At 54.4% G+C, this 23,387-nt stretch overlaps 1 protein-coding gene across 5 annotated transcripts in view; it reads right to left on the reverse strand.

The window, feature by feature from the left end:
* Positions 1–23,387, reverse strand: part of HDAC4 (histone deacetylase 4) — a 254,745-nt gene that overhangs the window by 114,493 nt on the left and 116,865 nt on the right. The window lies entirely within an intron of this gene.

Here is a 23,387-nt window from a genome sequence, read left to right on the forward strand (position 1 = left end):
CGGTGGTCAAGGGCAGAGACGGCGAGAGCGAGTGGGAGGTCAGGCCGCGACAGGCGCCCGCCAGACGCACGCCCCGCCCCGCGCCCCGCAAGGAGAGGCCCCCGGGGGGACCCAGCGGCCGCCCTGACGTCGTCCCCGAAAGTCCCCCGAGAAAGAGAAAGAAGCTGGCTGTAAAGAGAGCTAAAGGCGAGTGCGCGGAGAGGTCAGCCGGCCTGCGCTTTTCTCCTTCCTCCTCGCGGAGCCACTGAGGGCCTGTGCGCGCGAAGCGCACAAGAGCGTGCGCCGCTGCCAGGGTCCCCACGGCCACAACAGCCCCGCGTTTCCGTGGAGAGGCGCGCGCCCTCCCGGAAAACGTGTTTCCCGACCGCGGCCAGCGAGTGAGCGCCCGCCCGGCACGTGCATCAGGGTCCTGGGCCGCTGCGCTCCGCCAAGGAGTGGATTTTCTTCCTCCTACTAATGTACTGCCGAAAACGAGCTCAAGTGATTCCGATTAGAAACAGAAGCGAAATCAGTCTTGATGCTTACAGATCAATATCAAATTGCAGACAGGAGAAGCGTGCACAAAGTTTTAAATTCTGGCCATCACCCCATAACCCCACGGGGGGACTCCTCCTACGGCAGGTTTGAGGCTGAAAAGCACAGGCCGTGAGTGCTGCTTCTGGGCCAGGCGGGGGAACAGTCCCCTGCAGGGGCAGCTGCCCCCCCACCGTGCTCCTGCAGCTCACAGGCCCAGAGCTCCCCACCCCTTCCAGAGAGCTCCCCTCAACCCGCTCTGGGCCCCTTTCTTCAAGTGACACACCAGACCCAGGGCCCCGGGGCAGGAGACTGGGGCCTCCCGCTCCAGGGAGCTCAGTAGTCAGGTGGGAATTCAAATTCAACGGAAGCAGGCCACCCCAGTTTCTTACCATCAGGGCCACCTCTGGCCGGATCCTCTGCCGGTAGGGCCACGTTATGCACCTGACCTTGTTCCAGGGTCTCCTGACTGGCCCGCCCACGTGCCCTGGGACCTGATGCCCAGACCACAGGGCCCTCCGATTCCAGCCATCATCTGGTTCCTTGGGGAGTCGGTACCCCGCAACCACACAAGCCCAGAGCTCCCGGTAAACTGGCGCTTTCGTGGAACCGCCCCTCAGGACGGAGCATTTCTGTGGTCACTGCGCGGGCACAGCCCTGCCGTTCTGATGAGGCAAGGCTAGGAAACACTGCTGAGGGAGAGGCCCAGCTCTGGCAGAAGCCCTCGTTGTAGTCACCTGGCCTGAGCCCCAGTGTCCTGGACAAACACGTGGCCGTGTAGCCTGCAGGGCGCGGCTCACATAGGCGGAGTCCTGGATGCTGCCCGGGACGGGGCGTCCGGCTCCTACACAAAATCTCGGTCTCCTCCACCCCCAGGACCCGGAGCCATTCAGGCTCCAGGGCCTGGAGCTCTCCGAGGCCCATGGGGCAGGGCTGACAGGGGCCCCAGGGCCTGGACCAGCTTTACCTTGAGGAGTGCCTCACCCTGGACCCCCAGGGAACAGAGGGAAGAGACAGAGCCGCCCAGAGGGTGGTGGGAAAATACTCCGTATTCGACCCTCTTAGAAAGTATTCCCTTGTCCTATCCTTTGGGCCCCGGCAAGGCCAGGATAAAATGTCAGTGGACTGTTTATCTTCCGTTTCCCCCCATCAGTGAGCTGCACCCTCCAGCTGTGAAAATGTACGCAACCAATTATTTCTAATGGCGTATCAAGCTTTGATATATTAAGAGGGTTTTATTTGCTGTTTACATGAGCAAAATCTACACAAATAGTTTTTCATGAACAGGAAGGACCAGGGAGCAGCGTTATCCTACCCATTCCTACCGCGCGGAGCTGGGAAAGGCTGGATTTTATCAGTTGCCTTTCTTGATCATTTTTATTATGAAATACAGAAAAATGGGAAAATCATATAAACAGCAGTTGTAGAAAAACCTCAATATCTTCCTCCATTTGCTTCAGACTCTCTTTGAAGGAACACACACGAGGGCAGGGAGAACAGCTCCGTGAGCAAACGTGGAGGAAAGAGGGCGTCACTGGGCTCCTTACAGGACTCGACGCCCACTCTTCTCTCTCAGGGAGTGTGTGATCCCTCGCTCCCGAGGGTGACCATGCGGGACGCCTCCCGGAAGCACCGTTACTGCGGATGGCTACCCGGTTTCACCCTCGTGTGGCCACGGGTGCAGCGAGAAGGCTGTTGTCCGCGGACCCGCTGACGTGCCTCTTACGCCGCAGACACAGGTGAGCACGGGGCAGGCCTCCCCGGGTTAGTCAGTCTTTGCTCTCTAAGGATAAACCCGACTGTGTCTTGCAGGGTCACACACGCCCACGCAGGCACCGACGCACTGAGCCCGTAAGCCTCGCGGCGAGAAGGTTCGACTCCCTTTCCAGGTGAGAGCAGCCCCGGGTTGCCTGGCGAAGCGACAGTGTTTTGGTTTAAGTAAACAGCCACAGAGAGCGTGTGACATCAGCACGCTGCCCTGCGCGGTGTCAGCTGCCTCACTTCGTGTGCCCTCCCCTCCCCCCCGCTAGAAGATGTGCGAGGGGTCCCATCTTGCCTGGGGACCCGAGATCTTCCGTGGCACCGAGCCTGGCCCTGAGCCACCGGGCAGAAGACCCGGCTGCTGTTCATTTAGCAGACCCCCTCCTTACTCCAATTTTTCACGTAGGGGCTCAGGGGACCATCAGAAATGTCTAGCGGTCAATCCCTTTAGGTGCTGACCACAGAGCAGCTTTTTAGTAACTTCAAAAACACGGCGGGCTGAACTTTTCTACGAACACGTTCGTTTACTGGGGAGCTGTGTGGGGCCCTGTTGCTCTGTGCTGGGCGCGGGGACACCCCCAGGCCAGCCTGTAACAGGGCTGGGGGGGGTGGTTCGTCCACATGGGGCACAGTGGGAACAAGGGCCAGAGGTCAGGGTTTAAGTGGAGGGGCGTGGGGACGCAGGTTGAGGGAAAACTCAACCCCCACTCAGAGGGCAGGGTCTTCACGCGCAAATCCTGGAGCGTCCGTGCGGGGCCAGAGCAGGTGACAGTGCGGGGGAGGCCGGGCCTCAGACGCAGAAGGGCGGGCAGTGGGGTGCCTACCACGGGGAAGCACGGAGGTGGGGGGCACCGCAGGGGAAGCAGTGCTCAGGTAGGGGCGCGGGGCAGGACCAGGCTGTTTGGACGGTTCCTTCTCAGCAGCGGGCCGAGGCGGGCTGTGCACATCTGCCACATGCAAGCTGGAGCTCGTTTCGTTTCCTCAAACCTTTCCCAGATCCTTCTGAGGCTGGAAGCATAGGGAATCTTCCAAGGGAGCACTGCCCGGCAGCCCCCGCTAGTCCTTCCCCAGACACGAAAGGCCGAGGTCAGAGGATGCTCGGGGGCGAGGGGCCCGCACACGACGGAGGGGGCCCGTGAGCGGGGCGCGGAGGGTGAGAGCCGGGACACGTGCGGGTGTCGGCGGGACGGCGTGCTGTTCTCACTGCAACGTTCCTTTTGCATTGACCGCTTCTTAGCCAGGGAGGGCCTAGTGCTCGCTTTACCGCACAAAACTCACACAAAACTCCGTTCTTCTGCTAAAGAAGGCTAAGAGCACGGCACACAGAAGGAAGAGCTACTCATTACCTACGTCAGCGGCGCCGTAAGCGGCTTCTGCCGGTGGAAACAACACCACGTCTGTAGGTAGACACGAGAGCCGGTGTGGGAACGGACGCGGGACAAGGAGACCGTGGCGAGGCCTGCAGAGAAATGCCACCGCCTTATCCCTCCTGCGCGGCCAGTCAGGCGGCCCAGCGGGTGGGTGACGTGGCCGGAGCCCCGCGGTCCCAGGCCTGGTGCAGCCGGGGTGCGGGGGGGATCACGGCCACTGTCCCCCTTCTTTCCAGCTGCTGGCGGGTGTCTCATATGCGACTCGTGCTATTTCTGTATCAAAAACCATTTGACAGGCCAGGCCTTCTCCACAGAAGCTGCCAGAGCTTTTGACCCAAAGCTCCCCGAAGAACACAATACAACCTTCTCTACTTAAAGAATGCAGCATCCGAACAAAAAAGCCTGTATTCTCATGAATATTTTATGTGGAGTAGAAAATTGCTTTTATAGGTTGTGCCTTGAGAAACATAGCAATACAGTCGGACTCATGACGTGAGTAGAAGCACAAAGACCACATTCAGCGTTTCGATAAGAAACGGCACGGCCGTGCTGTCTGAATTACAAGTTCGCCATCGGAAAGCGAAAAAAATCTGCCAGTCTCTGTGCTTTAAAATAAATGATCGTCAAAAAGGACACTGTAGTTTTCCGTTACGCGGGTCAGATCCCCTCCGCTAAACGCCGTCATACGGATGCGAAATACAGACGAGCAGTATTCTCTGGAAAACACGGCCAAAGTTTAGGGTCTGTTCAAGTGAAGAGTGACTCATTCAGACGCAGGGAAAAATAATAGACATTTCAAGCATGTAACTATGATTTCCTCTTACTCTGACATTTTGTCTGTGTGTGACGGGGGGAGGGAGGAGGCGGCGGGGGGGCCTCTTGGAAATGCGTAACTCATGTAGAGTGAAACACCTCGCGCATGCTGAAGGACGCGTAGTCAGGGCAGAGCAAGAGTGAACGAAGAATCAGAGAATCGCCCCAAATCGTGTGCCCGCCCCCCCCACCCCCCACAACATTCTGGCTTGGTCACGCACCCCCTGCTTTTCTTTATGGTGATGCCATCCACGCGCGTGTCCCCAAACACCCATTCTTTGGCTGACAGCAGTGAGCCCAAGAGGGTGACGGAGACTCCCAGGAAGAGGGAAGAGGCTGGAGTCCCGTCTGCCTTCGGCTTCCGGGACAGCTGGCAGAAAGAGGTCTGTCTGGGACGAGGTCACGAGTGACCCCCAGGAAGCCGAGGCCACCCCACTGCGGCATCTGGTGGGGCGGATGCAGAGTCCCTGCTCCTGCGCCCTCGGTGGCCAGCCTCCACCCTCGGCCACGAGCCACCGCGAAGGCTCCTCGCGCAGAGGAGCGAGGGGGCGGGGCAGGGAGGGGAGCAGGAGGGCCTGGCCCAGACAGGTCAGTGACAGAGGACGGTCTGGGGCAGGCTCCCGGGCTCAGGTCCCCCAGGCACAGGCACCTGCCCAGAAGCCGGAGAGTTCCCGCCCGGCCAGGTGGGCCAGGCTCCCCTGAGCAGCTGCCATCAGGGGGCCGGCCTCCTCCTCCTCCAGGGGACGCCCTCCTCCGTCTCTGTCCCCTCCTCTCGTCCTGCAGGATCTCAGGCTCCCAGGGTGCCTTCGAGAGAAGGCCTGGGGAGGGAGGTTCTGCTCGTAGTCATCTCCCCTCCACGCACTGCTACCTCCAGAACTCCAGCCGGAAACTGACTTCCTTCAGGATCCTAGAAGCACCACTGTCTGGCCCTCCTGTTCCCAACACGGTGACCGAAAACTGAAGCCATCCGGATTCCGGATCCTCTGACGGGACGAGATTTTTCTCCCTGGAAGTTTGTCAGGTCTTGTCCTGGTCCCCAGGGTTCTGCAATTTCACGGTGACAGGGCTTGGCTCTCCTCCGGCCAGGGCGGGGCACTCAGCTGGCCCGGTCAGCGAGGCGGCCTCTGTCCTCCCCCGGGGACAGCCTTGAGTTACCTTCTTGGGGCTTTCCTTTTTGCACGCTCTGCTTCGGAGACTTCTTATGTTCGGTAGATCTCGAAGGGTCCTCTGTTTTTCTCTCTTGCTTGCTTGTGCTCAATTTTATGAGGCTTCCTTACACACGTATTCTCACCTCTTCATCGGGTTTCGCACCATTTCAGCTCTGACGTTTTTAACTGACGACTCACCGGCCACGTTCAGAGAACGACGGCCCCTTAAGAGCATCGTGGTGGACCACCTCGTGGTGGACGAGGTACCTGCTCTGGTCTGGGAGGACGGCACCGTCCCGGTCCTCCCACATCTGTCTGTTTTGCATCTCTCTGTTTTCCCGGCCGCCAGGCTGCTCCGAGTACGGGTGTTGGCAGGGACTCCCACGCAGGCTGTCGGCAGAGTGGGGCTCTCGCCCAGAAGACTGTCCGCGTGGGGTGGCCTTACTTCCTGGGGAGGAGCCTTCCCACCTTGGCGTGGTACTGAGTGAGGGTCTCCGTGCTCGCCGCTCATCGGGAAGGCAGCTGTGCCCCTGCTCTTGTTACGGTGCCCACGCCCTCCACCTGCTGGTGTCCCCCCGCCAGGGCCTCTGGATTACGTTCTCCGGGAGGAAAAATCCTCCAGCGGGCCACCCCCAGGGGGGGCTCACTCCGGAGCACAGTGGGGAGCACGTCCAGGAGTCTAGCGTGTCTGACTGGCCGCCCTTCCCAGCCCCGTCGCAGATGGGGGCTGCTGCCCCAGGAGGGGCGTGTGCGGTGCGTCCGTGGGGGTGGGGGAGTGGCGAGGGTCTGGCACACGGGCCTTGACTGACGCACCTGCCTTCTGACCCCCATCCCGGGGCCGCTGCTGATGCTCCCTCTTCCACTCGCCTGTGCCTGGGGCCTATGACCTTTCTCTGCAATACGTTTTTAAAATTTTTTTATGGAAATTCTCAGAAGCACACAGAGGCGGAGAGGACAGTTGAATCAAGTCCCAGGGGTCCGTCCCTCAGTTCCAACAACTGCCAACTAATGGCCAACCTCGTGTATTCTGCGTGACCCCCACCTCCTTCAGATCTGGATTACACTGGGGGATACCGGCTGTCAAGGCCTTTTTTTCTATAGTAGTTTGGAAAGTATCCCTGAATGAACTCTTTTAAAAAACACAATCAGGGGCACCTGGGTGGCTCAGTCGGTTGAGCGTCCGACTTCAGCTCAGGTCATGATCTCGCGGTTTGTGAGTTCGAGCCCCATGTCGGGCTCTGTGCTGACAGCTCGGAGCCTGGAGCCTGCTTCGGATTCTCTCTCTGCCCCTCCCCTGCTTGTGCTTCGTCTCTCAAAAATAAATGAACATTAAAAAAAAAAATTTGAAACCACAATCACATCCCATTAATATACCCAAATAAATGAACAACTCTTCCATGATATTATCAATTGGCCTCAAAGCATTCCCGTTTTGAGGAGTATTCCATACATGCCTTTTAAACTGTATTCAAATTAAGACCCACAGAAGGTCCTTACATTCTATCAGCTGATACGTGCCTTCAATTCTTTTGCTCTAAAGGCTTCCCCGTCCCCCCTACCCCGGCACCCCCTCCAACTTATGGGCTACAGACACTGCCCATCTGTCCCTCGGAGTATGCTCTGCTCTGGACGTCGTGGACGGCGCCTGGGCTGCAGGTGAATGTGGTGCCCTGGGAGCTCTGGAGCCTGATTTCCCAGCAAGACCACCTCCCCACAGAGGTTCCTTGAGCTCCTGCGCGTTCGTGGCTCTTCTGCCCAGATGGCTGCTGAGGTGACGTGGTCAGGTGCACCTGTCCAGGGGTTCGCTACCTTATTTCAGTACCGAGGAGGGACCCCGACCCAACCATCTTCCCACTCTGACAAACAGTTTGCAGAAGGAAGGCAGGGCAAGCACCTGATTCTCTTCCTTGATTTGCCAATTTCTGAAAACAACGAGTGGGTCCCCAGCGTCCTCTGTATGTGAGCGACGAGGAGGGGTTTTGTTTCTCAAGACCAGGCCAATAGAGTGCACGGCAGCCTCCCTCCCTGAACAGCGAGGGCCCTTCACTTTGGCCCGGAAGCCGCCCGGACGCCCGCTGCAGCCCTCCGTTCCGCCGTGACCGGGTGTGCCGGGAAATTCTCGCACACTTTTGATCTCTGTGTGGAATCAGGTGCCGCTCCAAGGAGGACTGGGTCCCTCTGGTGGGAAGCAGTGTTTAGAGACCACACCCGCGTGTCGCCCACGCGTCGCGTCCAGGCGAACTCTGCTTGTGACCTGGGTCTTTTCGGGGGGGTTTTGCGAATTTCGGGAGAAAGACTGGACACCTGTGTTCAACCTGCCATCTCGCTGTGAAACGTCAGAATGCGGAACCCGTTGACAATATCATTCCAAAGCACTGAACACGCACAGTCCCGTTGCATTCAAAAAACTGATTTATAAAAAAAAGCAAAAAACAAAAAAAACAAAATACTGATTTATATGTAATGCCGCTTTCCCCCAAAGTGGTCTCAAATGCATTAAAATTATTCTATTTAACACCGTGGTGTGTGTGTGTGTGTGTGTGTGTGTGTGTGTGTGTGTAAAGGGGAGATGAGGTGTGGAGGTCAAGATTTAACATGTAAAGATTCAGATGTAAAAACTTAAAAATAGTCTGTAGGGAATGCATACAGTAAGTGGCCTTAGCCTCGTGTGTGGCTAAGCATATACGGGTGTCTCATCTCTGTGTATCTCATTTAGACGTCTACATGCAATGCCAAAGAAATAAGCTTATATTAACAATTTACTACAGGTCACCTTATGCCTGAAAAATCAAAAGGATTATGGCACATGAAGAGGTGATTTGGTTTTATATTGTTTTGTTTTCAACGGAGATCAAAATGTAAAAGAATAAATATAGTACATAGAGGTACTCGTGGATTTTTATAGGTTCTATATATGGGAAAGTTTCTTACTCTGGTGTGGGGCAGGGAGAGATATGCGTCTTGTGCAGACTGTATTAAAGGTAACCCTTTGGATTGTATTTTTGTGCATGGGATTTCCATGCAGGGTTCTAGAAATCAAGAAGGGAGCAGCATTCACTTTTAGGCCCTGGTTTACCCCCTGCGTCTGCCTGCTAAAAACAGGATTCTGCCAGAGCCTGCCTCAGTCCTGGATGTCCCGTTCCAGACTGCGATCCTAACCGTGAGCCTCTGCTAGGGTCAGAGTTGCCGGAAAACTTCAATCTGCAGACACAGAGAGCACACCGAGCAGGAGAAAACAAAAAATAAGTCAAGAGTCAAATAAGTATCTGGAACTGCAGATACTGAAGAAAAAGTTCCAAAGACCTTGGAATCAAAGCGTGGTTGTTCCACAGGGGAAATGGGGTAACGGCCAGGGTGATGGGTCCCCGAGTGCCGAGAGAAGGCAATGGCCAAGCTGGAATTCTGTGCTCCGGGAACGGTCTTTCAAGAACGAGCACAGAATGGACACGGACAGGTGTCAGAAGAAAATTGAGAGTTTAGGAACTCGCCATCAAGCCTTCGGTAGGGGAGAAGGTGAGCAGAGAAACGTACACGAATGTGAAGAAGGGGAGTCCAAACAAACACTGTCTACACAAAGTAGGAACAAGACCACCTAAACTAAAAGGCCACGAAAACACTGGGCAAGAGGCAGGTATGCAGGCGTGGCAAGAGTTATCAGTGTTCTAGACGCTTGGGGCAGAAAATACCGACTTCAGACATTCTGCCTTCGTAACAGTAATGTTTCCCACTTAACCTCCAAAGCAGTGGGGGTCCGAGATCGATCAAAAAGAATTTTAAGGAGAAAAAAGAAGTATGGCTGTTAACCACACACACACACACACACACACACACACACACACACTTGCAGAGCTGGGCACCTCCCGATGCAGGTGCACACCGCAACTATAAAGTCTTGCCAGAAAGAATCACACTTAAATCTGACCAAACCCCTCGATCTAAGTGCTAATTTACAGGAAACACAGACGACAGCGGTCCATCTTAAATGATAAGACGGGAGATGGGTGAAATCAAGCAGGATTTAAAACACAGGAAAAGTCCACAAGACACGCAACTGAGCGTCTTCAAAGATGAACTTCAAGGGTCAAAACAAACAAGTAGAACAGGCCGGGAGGAGAATGTATGGATGAGGGGGAGGGAGACTTTATGAGACATACCGATCACCGTGTGCATGTCAAGTGGACCCCGAGGCAAACGATAAACTAAATATGTATATATTAACCACCACCAGAGACAATATAAACACTGGGTGAATATATGATAAAATTAGGTCATGGTTAATCTTGTCTGAATACGAACACGGCATCGTCCTTAGGTTTAAAACAGAGTTCTTAGCGCTTGGAGACACAGACACTGGCGTAGCTGCTGACAAGGTGATACAGTGAGTGGGATTTAATTCGAAATGCTCATGAGGGTAGAGGTGGTGAGTGAGCAAGGACGCAGATAACACACAGCTGGGCGTGACCGGGCACTGCCTCTGCTGGCTGACGGCAACAGCAGGATCCTTCTAGTATTTTCTGCACGTTGGAATGGATCTAACGTTTTCTGTGATACAGAGTTAATTTTTTAAGTCACATTTCCTAAATATGGGTCAAAGAGGAAATCAAAACAGCCATTTGAGAAGAATTAGGATGGAAAGATCATGAAAACAGTCTACACAGTCAGTTGCAAACTCGCACTCTTCTGGTACTCAGAGGAAAACCCACGGCCCTCGATACTTACCTTTGACAATAGTAAGCACGTGAACGAATGAGCTAGATGTGTCTCTAAGAAAAAACAACACTGGAATAGATGCCAGGAAAACGGAAGGAGATAATAAATATACAGAAGACATGGAAAACAGTCGTTACCTACATTCTCATATACCAACACAAAAAAATGGGTTCTTTAAAAAGACCCATAAAACAGACAAACGTCTGGGAGTGGTTTAGAAGGAGAGAGAAAGGCGCAAGTTAAAGGAGGAACAAGAAAGGTGACCAGGCTGTAGGTACAGCAGAGACCGAAAAACAAGAAACTGTAATGAACAACTTCAGGCCAATCCGTTTGAAAAACCTACACAAAACAGACGCCTTTCGGGGCGCCTGGGGAGCTCAGCTGGCTAAGTGTTGGACTCTTGATTTCAGCTTAGGTCATGATCCCTGGGTCACGAGATCAAACCCCGCGCATCGGGCTCTGTGCTGACAGTGTGGAGCCTGCTTGGGATTTTCTCTCTCCCTCTCTCTGCCCCTCACCTGCCCGTGTGCTCGCTCTCTGAAAATAATACGTAAATATTTTTAAAGATTTTAAAAAAGGACACATTTCTAGGAAAATGTAACTTTCCCAAAATGACAAAAAAAAAAAATAGGAAACACAGTAACCCTATCATAACAAACTAAAATGAATCGACACTTTAAAATCTTCCCGTAAGGACCGTGGTAGAGACAGTATTACCAACCTTTCAACTAAATGATCATTCAATTTTAAAGAAAACTTCAAAGGGAACAGAAAAAGAGAGAGCACTGCTGAGCCCCTTCTATGAGGCCAGTATAAAACCTTGTTAAAGAAACAGACAAAGACAGCATAAGAAAGAAAAATTATAGTCTCTGTCATGAATATGGCCACAAAAATCTCAGATAAATTATTAGCAAGCCTAATCTAGCAGTCTATAAAAAAGATAATAGGCCAAAAATAAGTGCCATTTTAAATTGAGAAATGCCACATCTATACAGAACATCTATAAATGTAACTCACTACACTAATAATGATTATCTTAATAATGAAACGATGCGTATTGTAAAATCCAACAACTATTCACATTATAAAAGCTCTTAACAAACGAGGAATAAAAGAGAATTTCTTTAATCTGAAAAAAAAAGATCTTTACAAAAAACAAAATCCACAGCAAATACTGGCTTAAAAAAAATTTTTTTAACGTTTATTTTTGACAGAGTGAGAGAGAGCATGAGCGGGGGAGGGGCAGAGAGAGAGGGAGGCACACTATCTCGCGGTTCGTGAGTCCGAGCCCCGCGTCGGGCTCTGTGCTGACGGCTCGGAGCCTGGAGCTGCTTCGGAGTCTGTGTCTCCCTCTCCCTCTGCCCTTCTCTCCCCCGCCAAAATCAAAAAAACATTTAAAAAAAGCAAAAAAAAACCATAGTGGAAGATCGACCCTTTGGAGAGGGTGGTGGGCACCACAGAACTGACGAAGGACTTGTATCTATAACGTGTAAGTGATTCCGATTATTCTGTATGGCAAAGACCAACAGAAAATGGCAAGAAAAATAGGCTTCTCACAGGAGGGCTCCTCATGGCAGAGGAAACTTGGCTGAAAGGCCACACCACCTGAGTGACCCAGGAAAGCGGGAGACTCCGCGAGCTCCTGGTTGACGGCCACCCCGCCCTGCAGCTTTGAGCAGAGCCTCGGGGCACATAAGTGGGGACGGGCCTTCGGGAAAATCATCAGCTTTCCCTTATAAAGCTGAATCTTGGTTCCGTGGCCCAGTAATCCCTCTCCTAAGTGTGGCCACACTTGGAAAATTCCTGCGTGTGCGCACACGACCGGTGCGAGATTCGCTGTCCTACGTCGCGGTACTCACTGAAACGGTCGGGATGGCCACCAACGGACCAGCAGTGGGAGACCGCGAGCGTGTCAGGGCACACAGCGGGGACACAGAACGCCGCACGTGAATCTGCGAAGCAAGATTCACGAAACTGGACAGGACGAAAGCGAGATGCCCGAGACGGTGTCGGGAGACCCGGCTGTCAACGGTGTGCCGTCCGAGGAAGCATCCGTACGTGGCGGAACTAGCCTTTCAAAGACAGCAAGTCGACGGCAAACACGAAAGTGAGAACAGGGTTCCTCGGGTGTGTGGCTGACTACAGAGCCTGCGTTCATTACCGGACCGTGACCAACGGGGCTCGGGCCCCCCCGGGGAGGTGAGCCACGCAGAAACCAGCCCAGGCAAATGCGTGGCTCCACTCCGCACCAGCCAGGACTCACGCGGGGTTACAAGGTCTTCTGATAATCAAGGAAGGACATTTCAAAACGCCACCTTCCGGACTCAGGAACAGAGTGCTCTCCATGTGTGCCACGGGGATGTCTGCACACGGCCTGTGTGGGACGCTCCTCTGGAAGGAGGCTGGCAGGGGGCTAGACCCTCCCCGGGGAACTCGGCGCTTGCCTGGGCGCCTTGGAAGGAGGAACAAGAGAACATAGTAGCCCTTCCCCAGCCGGGTCCCAGAGTGTTCACTGCACGAATCCTGACACACAGGACCCGCTAAGCCACCCTCCACAAGCGCGGGGGTCTTTTATATTTCCATAGGTCGCCCCAAAGGGGGCAGACATTGGCTTGTGAAGACCTATTTCCCGGCAGGCGAGGTGACGAAATCTTCGGGCTACACAACCGGGAACCAGAAGCACTACTGTGTGACGAAATCACCTGCTGCATTCGCCCCCAGCCACCTCCTCCCAGAAAATTCCATTTCAAACTGACCTACTCAAGTTCATTTTGAGTGGACGTTTTTGACAGAAGGAAAGAAATACATTATTTCTTCCGTCTCACTTCTCTTCATAGTACAAACACAGAACTGGCAACCTCATGATACGGAATCACTAAGCAGTATAAAATCCAGCTTCCAGAAAGCTAGAAAGGACCACAGGATGTCCCTCCTCCAGAGGGCCCGGCTTCGCCGCCTCTCCAAAAGAGCTGGGAGTCCCGTTTCTAACATTTCTCTAAAATGTTTATTTATTTCGAGAGAGAGACAGAGTGCGAGCAGGGGGAGGGGCAGAGAAGGAGACACAGAATGCGAAGCAGGCTCCGGGGTCCGAGCTGTCGGCACAGAGCCCGACGCGGGGCTCGAACCCACGGACCGCGAGATCATGATCGGAGCCAAGGTCTGACGCTCATCCGACTGAGCCACTCAGGTGCTTGGAAGTCCCATTTCTAAGAGTGACAGTCCCCCAGGACGGTCCAGGGCCCCCCACACCCCGACCGGGGGTAGGTGTGCACGAAGAAATCAACAGCACTGTTTTACCTGCTTGGAAAACAAACTTAGACAGTACTTGCATTTGAAAACACCGCGTTTCCACTTAACGCTGTTCAACTTGAGGGATGTGGTCACTCGCCAGCCGCAAGTGACCCCCATTTCGGGGGCGTGGTCTGAAGGCAGGGCTGTGGTCACGGACCCCAATTATCCAGCAGCTGGGCTGCAGAAACAGCTTTCAGTCCCAGCAGGGACTCGCCACCCTCCCCACGACCCAGGTCTTCCCGGACCCGTACAGCTGCTCGTGCCATTTCTGGACAATGCCCGCCGACAACCCCCGAAACAGAAGCCAGTGGCGATATGCGTCAGTGAGAAGCCTCGCGGGGGCAGGCGGGGGGCACCGAGTTCAGACTCCGGTGTGAAGGTGAAGCAGTCCGTTCTCCTCGGGCTCCTGTTCCGCAGAAGCCACCTCACGGAGCTCGGTCGTTCTGCACGTCGTAATCTCCTTTCCAAAGGAAAAATGCCCTTAAAGGCTTCTGTCGGTTCCCGAAGCGGCCAGTGAAGGGAAGGACAGTCCCCTGTTTCCTGCAGATTTCCATTCTGAAGCCCAGGGACAGGGTTTTTAAAAAGAAATGGTAAGAGGCAATGTGAAGTGACGTGTTTAAAATCTCGGCAGGATTATTAGGAGCCCAATTAATCTTTTTTTTTTTTTTTAATTTTTTTTTTTCGAAGTTTATTTTTGGGACCGAGAGAGACAAAGCATGAACGGGGGAGGGGCAGAGAGAGAGGGAGACACAGACTCGGAAACAGGCTCCAGGCTCCGAGCCATCAGCCCAGAGCCCGACGCGGGGCTCGAACTCACGGACCGCGAGATCGTGACCTGGCTGAAGTCGGATGCTTAACCGACTGCGCCACCCAGGCGCCCCAAGAAGCCCAATTAATCTTTAACTTACATTGTGAAAACACGAGTTAAAAGGTCCTTACGCCCCACCCCCACCCCCATCCCCACCTCCTGGCTGGGCCGAGGGGGGCTCATTCTTGACACCCGAAGAACAGCTCGTCAAGAACACAGGCTGATGGGAGGTATGCCGGCCCCTCTGGAAACTCCACCCTGGGGACAGCAAAAAGACCTAAATCTTTCCAAAAAGCAGATGACCACGCAGGGAAGCAACAGCCACAGGATTCTGGGAGCTGGGGGGGGGGGGGGGGCTGACCTGGCCCAGCAAAGAAATGCCCCCTGGATGCCGGCACCTCTGAGGTCGGGGAGGACGAGCCACCACCCCGCCCCACCCCCACATGCAGGGACCCCAGAGAAGGGCCCAGCTGAGGGCCGGAGCCGGGCGCGGGCCCAAGACGGAACCGTGAAGGCAACACCGGAGGCTGGGACGCGGGGCCAGGCCTGCACCCCCGGAAGGAGCGGGGAGGGTGCTCTACGGTAAAAGCGTCAGCCCAAGAGGCAAGGGCAACAGGTCGGGACATCTGGGGCCCCGAGGGAAGGACCGGGCCCCTGCCCAGCACCTGGCCAGGGGGCAGGGCCAGTGAAAACGCACGCCCGCTTGCCAGAGACGCACCCTTAGATACTGGCCAAACATTTAGCGAAGCCTCTAATGTGAAACACGGAAACAACTGAAAACGAGCCCTGTCCGCACAGCCCCTCAGTCACCCCTGCAGGTGGCGGGTGGTCCCTTTGCTCTCTGTGGCCGCCCCAGAACCCAGGACAGCATGAGGTGCTCAAACCCCACGAGAACTCCCCGCGAAGCTGGGGCCGGGGCAGACGAGGACCTGGGGGCCACGGCCACACGGACGGTGGGGACCTGCTTGGAGCACGGGCCACAGGCTCATCTTCGGTGGGAGTCTGACAAGAACACGCTCCACCAAACCCGGGTCACCTGCAGCTGCAGATGTGCGTGAGCCCCCCGCCTCACCCGCCCGCTCTCCGCAGACGCTACCGAACGGTACGCTCCCTCGGGGCCAGACTCTCCCGGGCTCGCCTCGAGCAAGCCTGCGGGTGCACCTGCCCGCTCCCGGGCCCTGGGGACCCGCCTACTTTCTAGCTCACACTTAGAATCCAGTGCCCGGACAGCCCGCAGGCTCACGTGCTGAGTGAGAACGGCACAGGAGTGTTGGCTGATGCGGTGGTGCTGGGCCTTCTAGAACCTCTCCAGAGAGTCCCCAGGGGACAAACGCAAGCCTCAGGCCCGCCCTCCACGGAGCACACAGTCCAGAGGGGAAGCAGGTGGAAACGAAATAAGCGGGGGAAGCACGTGGCAAGCAGGACAGGTAGACACTCCCAACCACCTTCTAGTCCCCGTGTGACAGACGTGGAAAATGGAGGGACAGAGAAGCAGAGACATCTGCATAGGTCACAGGGAAAAGGAAGTAGAAAAGCTGAGCCCGGCCCCGCGGGAGGGTTGACAAGGGCATCATGTGCATTAGTTTCCTGTGGCTACTGCACAAGTTCCTACAAACTCAGCGGCTCCGACAGTTCTGGAGGCCAGCGGTCAACGCGGGTTTTCGGGAGCTAGACTCAAGGCATCAGCAGGCCGCGTTCCTTCCGGAGGTTCTAGGGGAGAAACTGCTCCCGGCGTGCCCTGGCATCCAGGGACATGCGCCCGCCTTGGCTCCTGGCCCCCCTCTATCTTCAAAGCCACTAATCGCGTCGGTCTGACCGCTGACTCTGACCCTCCTGCCTTCCATCTGGAGGGACCCTTGTGACTTCACCGAGTCCACCCAGATGGTCCCAGGTCATCTTCCACGTCAAGATCCTTAATCACACTCGCAAGGTCCCTTTTGCCACGCACGGTCACATACTCACAGATTCTGAACTGAGGGGTGGTCATTGGCGGGGGGCACTACTCTTCCTCTGGCTTGTAGGCTGAGATCCGACAGGGCAGCCAGGACGGAGCCAAGGGACAGGTGGAGAGGCGGCTGCTGGCTGTGGATGCGAGCCAGCGGTGGGCCGGCCGCCATCCTTGATGACGGAGAAGGTGAGCAGCCGGGCTCTACAATACTTAGTAACTTTTCCGAGGCACACTGTGCGTTTTACCCTTTTGAAATGCACACCTCGGTGATTTTCCAGTACCTTTACCAAGATGTGCAAAGCGTCACCATGAAGCCATGTGAGCATGTCTCCATCACTCAGGTGACTCCTCCTTCACATGGTTCAAGGGGCAGCTGATGGCACTTGCTAGTTGACTGTGGGACAGGAGACAGGATTTCTTTCTTTTTTTTTTATGTTTTTTATTTATTTTTGAGAGAGACAGAGAGACAGAGCAAGCAGGGGACGGATAGAGAGAGAGAGAGACAGACAGAATCTGAAGCAGGCTCCAGGCTCTGAGCAGCGGGCTCTTGGATATGGAATCACGTGAGATCCAGGCGGGAGCAAGAACTCTGAACGACGGTAGCAGCAGGGTGGTATTCGGGGGTACGAATGGATGAGACGGGGCCACCGAGATCACCAAGGCAAGGAGTCAACAAGAATGAGAAGCCATTCAAAGGCCAGCCCTGGGGACAGGAGAGATGGGGGAAACATCTGCCCAGGGGTTGGAGGATGAGTGGCCAGGGCAGTGGACGGGTACCAGGAGTGTGTAGTCCTGGGACAAGGTACTTCTAGAAGAGGTTAGTCTTGTGAGTCGATACTGGGGAGGGGCCCTGCAAGATAAGGGCTAGGACGTGGCATTCTGGGATTTGGCAAGAAGGAGTCATCCGTGAACATAAAAACAGGGACTCTGTTCTGGAAACCAGGGCTATCTGTGAGGTACTGCAGACCCTTGGGGAGGGGGCCGCGGGGGGCACAGCCAAGCTGCAGTAGCTGATCTCACCTGGAAATGGTGAGGCAGCGTGAAAGACCAACGCGGCCTCCGAATCTGAAGCGGGTGAGGGCTCAGGGGGCAGGAAGATAAAGCACCAGCCACCTCGACCGCATCTTTCTTCTCTAGGTCAACAACGCCAAGGGCAGCGACCCTGGGAGACACCCCCCCAGGAAACGCTGGAAGTCTCTCCAGATCTCCACCCACTCCCGCCAAGCAACACAGGAACAAGAACAAAAAGCTGCAAAGCCACCCCGCCGCCAGTGGCACACTGGCCGGACCAGCGCGCTGGCACGGGGGGATCACGGAGACAGCCACTCCGCGGGCAGCGACAGCTCGGTGCAAGGTAGGTTCGCCAGAAATCTCCGTGAACAGGGGCAGACGCCCAGGTGGCTCAGTCGGTCGAGCGTCCAACTTCGGCTCAGGTCGCGATCTCACAGTTTGTGGGTTCGAGCCCCGCGTCGGGCTCTGTGCTGATGGCTCGGAGCCTGGAGCCTGCTTCGGATTCTGTGTCTCCCTCTCTCTGCCCCTCCCCTGCTTGTGCTCTCTATCTCTGTCTCAGAAATTAAAAAAATAAAAAAGTGTTAAAAAAAAAAAAAAAGAAATCACCGTGAACAAACGACCGCTCTCCGGAACGCAATTTGGGAACGTGAACTAAAATCCCCAATTGACTGACACCTACCTATTCCCTTGGCCCAACTCACAAAAGCTGTGCTGTATCCGTGGTCACACGCCCACGTTTACTTTTAAAATTTATTTGTAACGCATTAAACCCTAATTTGTTTAAAAAGCTGAACGTACAGCGTTAGGGACACACATCTGCACGTATGCGTGTAGTGCCCGTGGCTCACACGCTTTAGCTGGGGCCACGCCAGATACCCCCCTCGCCCCATAATCACGGTGGATCATCTCTATACCACACACGTTTACAGGCGCACACACGCACATGCACACGCACACGTAAGACTTGCACGAACAGTCCGGTCAAGCACAGACATGGCACGAACAGGTCGTGGCAATGACCCCGCAGTGACACTGCCACAAGGTGGGGGGCACTGAGGCCTGCCCGGGGGGCGTGAGAGAGCAGCCCACCGGGTCACCGCTGACCGAGACACCCTGAGGAAGCGAAGGCTTGCTGAATCTAGGTAATTTCACGCCGTGCTGAGAGCTCGCGGCGCGCGCACTCAGCGGTTAGTCTGTGAACACCGTGCCCTTTTCAAAACACCACGTCTGAAGGTCTCCTTCCTGCAGTGTGTCACCCGCCCTCCCTCCGTCCCTGAGCTCCTTCCCCCTTGGGGGGACTTGTCCCGCCAGGGACGGGGACAGAGAGGGCTGCACTGCTGGGGTCCCTACTCAGGAAGCGGCGGGCGGGGATCTGGCACCAGACCCTGCGGGGTGACCATCCCACGAGGGGGCGCGGCACTGGGACCTGCAGATAAACGGCATCTTCTCGTGTCGGTACCACCAGTAAGAAGGGTGGGGCTCCTTTCTGCCCTCCGCCTGCCTTTCCCGAGGTCCTTCTCAGCAGGTGCACAATCCGCCCGTGAAGGCGGCTCCTTCTGGGCACCCCCACTCTCAAGAATTTCTAAACGCCCCAGTCTCTGGCTTGGCGGGGCAGAAGTAAGCAGTAAGTATCCCATTTCCTGACACTTCCCCCTCCTGCGAGCGTACAATCCCCAAGAGAGGCTCATTCAAAGCCCTCGTTGCTCACTCAGGGCCCCCTTGGCTGCCCCGAAGTCTCAAAGACCGGGGGCAGCAACTAGACATTCTACGGCATGAGACGGTGGCTGAGGCCAGTGCGTTCTTGGCCGGGTCACTGGGCCTGGGAGTGGGGATCTGCGGCCGCCAGCCCCGCGGGGCCCTAGCAGCACAGCCCGAGCACAGAACAGGCTGGAAGAGATTTCCAGAAGCCTGAAGAGCACAGGGTCCTCTTCTCCCCTTAACGATGATCAAATGGACTGCGTCTCCAGACCCAACTTCTGGGAACCTTAACGTTAACTTAAAATGCTTCACACTTGTAAGGGAAAGCATAAGCGAACAAACCAAGTCGTGGCAGAAGAGACACACACGTTCAGTTTCTCGCCTTTCCCAGGCAAAAACCACCACCACGTTAAGGTTAGTAAGTCAATAAATGGTAGTGAGATATATATATATATATATATATACACACACACACACACATACTATTTATGGCCCGAAGAGAATTACCAGAACTAAAAATAACACTACCACTAACGAAATCAGAAAGTGAAGGAAAGGGGCCAGAGACAGCATAGCTTGCGAATTATCTAATCTCCCACGACATCAACAAATTCTGCTCAAAGCTGCCGTATCAAGAAATAGCTATTTCTCCAAATATGTGAACTTGTAAATGGTCCCCTAAGATCTAAAAAGAGGATACGGCCTTACGAACGACCAGAAAAACAGCACAACTACACACACCAAACCAGACAAAAGGCCAGAGGAAGCCTACATCCCAGAAGCCAAAGGAGCAGAAGCATTTAATTCAGAAAACAGAACATAAAACGGACGGAAAACATACAGCCAAATACACTCACTGTTCACGGAGTCCCTTGAAAATGATCAGATTGGGTAAAAACAAAACTGAACAACGTATTGCATACCCGGAAGGCAGCCAGGCCTAGGAGACTCAGCTTGAACGGGACAAAAAGGCACAAGAGGCAAGTACTAAGAGAAAGAAATCAAAGGTCAAAATATCAGTATCACGGAGACTAAATCCAAAGCAAATGCAAGATAAGGCACAGGCCCATCTCATCACGTCTGGAGTATACGATTTACCAGGAGAGTACGGCTGCCGTAGAGATGCGTGGTGCCTTCAAGACAGAGGTCAGAGAACACACAGAAACCCAGGGAAAACCAGGCAGAGGGACGGCGCCGGCCGCAGAAGTTCCTCTGCGCGTAGGGCATCGGCGACAGCCCACAGCAGGACGCAGAAGACAGGGATAATGTAACCAACACTTAGGCTACGATACGCTTCAAACTCTGTACCGTGAAAGAATTTATGCTTTCATTTCAAGCCCCCACGGAACATTCACAAAAATCAATGCCACATGGAGAACACAGAAAATTTCCAAACACATACGAAACCCCACAAAGTACAGACTATAATCCCTGAGCACACTGCCACCGGATGAGAAATTAATAAAACACGCAGACACAAAAATCCAACTAGAGGAAAATTTTAACACTTTTCTCTTAAACGTTCAAAAATCCAGCATGAAAATGAAGAAAATGTGTAAAACGGAGCAAATGAACACATCGCATATCGAGAATTCCAGGAACCGCCTGAAGCCCAGCTCAGAAAGTAATTCATAGTCTTACGCACTTGAGTAATTAAAAAAAGGAACCGAAACAAATAAATTAGGCGCTGGACTGTAAAAGTTAGAAGAAGCACCAGAAAATTAAACCATATGCTGTTCAAGGAAAAAGAGGAAGAATATCATGAAGATGACAGAAATTAAAGGGACTGCTGGTTTGGGACACGGACACCGGGGCAACTGGCGGGAACGGCAGGGGTGGGGGGGGGATGGGGAACGGTGCAGGTGACGAAGGCTTTTAGGAACCAGTCCCGGCATTTCAAACCAAACGAAACGAAACACGCTTTCGTTATGAAACTCTTCCGTGGTGCACGGCACAGGGAGGGATGTGGCGGGCAGGCGGGCATCCGGCGTGAACAATGGTCAGCATCTGCCATTTTGTTTCCTCTATTAACATCCATTTCTCTTTGTACTCCCACGGAGTAAAGTATCTCAACTTTAAATTGGTAAAAGACGGAAAGCAGGTGAGGCACATTCTTTTCGAAAACAGATTCTTCTCATCAAGATGAGGAATTTTAGAAATAACGTTGTTCACAGGTAGTTGCGGGGACGGCACAGCCAGGGCCCAGGGCCCCCTCGGCCAGGTCTGCCCACAGCTGGCGGCAGCGGGTGCCGAGAGCCAGCTACGTGAACGCTTCACACTGACGAACAGCTGGTCCCACATCTGTCGACGCCAAGGGTTGCGTGAAGCGTATCTGGGCTTCAAAATCTCGTTTCCGGCCACACTGTTCCTTGGTGGGGGGCCATCTCGACGCTGTCCACACGACTTGGCTGGATCCTCTTCTGCTGAGTAGTTTTCCAAAACCTCCTATTAAATGACAAGCTGAAAGTACTGAAGATATCGCGGACCCTGGAGAAAGAAACCTCTCCGTAACAGATCGCTGAAATGGTGTTTTCTTCAGAGTAATAACCTGACCCGCGAGGCAGAAAGCTTCGCTCAGAAACGTGTTCCAAACCTGACTCTACAGAAAATAAAGTTGCTTAAATACAAACGGCGATCCACACGGGCCACCATCTGGGGGGGGGGAGGGGGTGGCGGCCTCCAATGACCCCTCCTATGCAAGGTACTAGAGGTACACCAGCCACCTTGCCACGCGTAATTCTAGTCCAGAAACACATGCAACTTCTCACTTCGATTTTCCTGGCCTTCACGACAGCCCGTGATGTTATTTTAAAGGAATCTTGTGTGCAGAAATTCCTGTGCGCTGGCTGCACCAGCTCGGGCTCTATCTGAAGGGAGCAAAGCCATCTGTACTCCTATGCTCTGCGATTTAGCGATGAAGCAAGTGTTAGATTTTCCCCCACTCCCTATTTCAGACCCATCCTGAAGCTCTTTAGAAAACCCTTGTAATGTTTCTCATTTTTCTGTATCCTGCAGGAAGAAAAACGGCTTTTTGGAAATATTTGCAAGCTCAAATTGAGCAAGAGCTGTAAATAAAACCTGGCATGCACTTGGGAACTTGGCTTTCAAGAAGTGCGCAAATGTACTTCCGGCAAACTATGAATAGCAGCAGGCAGCGCCCCGTGCAGAAATGGTGAGCCGTCCTGTAAGTTCTCATGTGTAAGTGCAGCTATCGGAGACAAACGTGACTTCAGAAGGAAGCGACGGACAGAAGAACCCTTCCGAAAGTTCGCTGTCTCGCGCTTGGAAACACGGTGTCACCGGACACGCGCCCGAAGTCCGCACGCTCACGTCGCAGCGGCAGGAAACTGGGCGCAACCAAGGTTTAGGCACGGCACCCGCCACAGTGCCTTGGAGGGCCCCCTCCCTCCTCCCTGCCGCGGGGAAGTGCTCCCAGGAGTGAACGGCTAGGGCAGATGGCAAAACCCAGGCTGCACAGGTGTTAGCGGCTTGCCCGGGTCGCCCGGCCAGTCAGCGCGGACACCTGCATTCAAATCCGCAGTCCCCGCCTCCCTTACCTGCCCCACACCCCGGGCCTGGGCTGGGCTCACACGGGCACACGTCGCAAGTTATTCTCTGAAAGCCATTTCGATTATCCTAAATTCAATGGATAAAAATACAGCCTTTGAAAACTAAAAATAGTTCCCGTGGTCGAGGAAGGCCACAAATCTCTACAATTGTCGTTGCCGTTTCGGTTACGTAAGGTCAAGTTTACGTAACTCGAACAAGAATGCATTTCAGAATTTCCTTCCTAGCAACCTCCAAACGTTTGCTTATGTATTTCACCGAAGAGCTGGGCTGCAGCAGGGCCAGTGTTACCTAATACTGACAGTTGAAATCTTTAAAAATAGAAGGTGTTTCTTCCACTTGGCAGAAGGGGAAAGAGGGCAGCGAAGAGGCCAGCCTGACGCGGGGCTGCGTTTCTCCGGGTGAGCCGGGCTCTCCGGAAAGCGAGGTGCCCACCCCACCCCACGTATCCAGCAAGGAACGCAGCATCTTTCGAGAGAGTCTGCGGGTCGCGGGCGGCTGGAGACGTGGGACTTCGGTGTGCGCTGGGGCACTGAGGTTCACACGTGAGCGTCCGGAAGAGACACCTGGACGTGTGTGCTAGACATTCGGCTCCTTGCCGTGCGTGTGATCTGGGTTCCGATTGGTAGCTGCTTGCCGTCCGCGTGGGGGGAATTAAAGTCCCAGCAGCATGAGGTGCCCACGTGATTGAAGGGGGACAGGCAGGGACAGCGCCCCTCTGTTGTCACTGCCGCCATTATCGCCACAAC

This window comes from Prionailurus bengalensis, chromosome C1 (assembly GCF_016509475.1).
Source record: "Prionailurus bengalensis isolate Pbe53 chromosome C1, Fcat_Pben_1.1_paternal_pri, whole genome shotgun sequence".
Lineage (NCBI taxonomy): Eukaryota > Metazoa > Chordata > Mammalia > Carnivora > Felidae > Prionailurus > Prionailurus bengalensis.